The following is a 1,314-nucleotide window of genomic DNA, read 5'->3' as shown; positions in this document are numbered from 1 at the left end:
GACAAGACCGTCAGCCATGCATCACCCATTTACCCGGACGAATATACGCGCGAACCCGAGGGGATGTTGGACCGCTGCATGCGCGCACAAAGTGGCGCGGATGCTTTGGCCTGCTCATTTCCACAAGTACCCCACAAGGATCGGTATCCCTGTTTATCCTACCCGAGCCTCTCATCGTAGAGGCAAAGCTACTGGTTTCCTCTTAGTCTGACTGCTCCCCGAAGGCCTGTCCGGCAAGGTAGAACCTGCCAGGANNGAAGTCCCGCNGGTATAGCCCCTCGGATCATCACGGTTCTCCAGCCCGGGCACCACGTCAAGGTGGGAAACCGTNGCCCGGGAACCATGTTCAACCATAAACGAACCATGTTTAACCATACTTAAACCATAAACGAACCACATTCAACCATAAACGAACTATGTTTACGAACGTTTAGAAACGAATGTTTANAAACGAGTCACGATTAACTATGGAACCACGTTAAACCGCGATTAATACCGATAATCTATATAAATATGGTATGGAACAGGGTAGTAAATGTACAACTAAANTTGTTGCATATAACATTTTATTGTCGTTTAGACCATCAAGTAAATATTTTAAATACATTTTGTAATGCGCAATGTTTCACATGTTTTTCACATTGTAGACAATTCAATACATTCAATTTAGTTAACGAAGCAATATCGTCGTAATCGTCATCCAATGTTTTAATAAGGAATCCANGTCGTACGTCACTATCGAGAATATCAGCTANCCAGTTACATTTTTCAGGACCTTTAACATAGACAAGTGAAGATGCGTTGTCATCATTTTTTGCAGTGCCACAATTAGCTGGTGTAATCAAATTTTTCACTNTGCGGTATGCAACATTTCCATCTTCCCAACGCAGCCTGTGATGATGCGTCATCAACCAAGAAGCTGCTGACCTGTCTGATCTTGCAAGTAGATTCCACGGAAAAGGGTTTTCAAAAAATGTAATGCGAGAGAACCTTTTTGCAATACCGCTACTTCTTTGACAATAAGTTTTTTCCCGACTACAAATTCTTCTAAGTCCACAAACGTCGGCACATCCGTGATGATGTAAATGTGTGACCGATAAAAGACAACTGCTGTCTATTGGTACATACTGTGGTTCTTAAACGATTTTTCAGATTATGGAAGGAAGAATGCTGATGTTGCAATTTAAGTAATTTTGAGCACTACGGTAGTTAACNGGTTGTATTCAACCAGACGATCGTGCAAAATGAGACAATAAGCCATAGTATTTGCCGGTATATTTTCTTTGCAATCAAATTCAATACGCACATCGACGG

This window comes from Pseudomyrmex gracilis, unplaced genomic scaffold (assembly GCF_002006095.1).
Source record: "Pseudomyrmex gracilis isolate BER0280 unplaced genomic scaffold, ASM200609v1 scaffold_834, whole genome shotgun sequence".
Classification (NCBI taxonomy): domain Eukaryota; kingdom Metazoa; phylum Arthropoda; class Insecta; order Hymenoptera; family Formicidae; genus Pseudomyrmex; species Pseudomyrmex gracilis.
Note: the sequence above shows the minus strand (reverse complement) of the source record.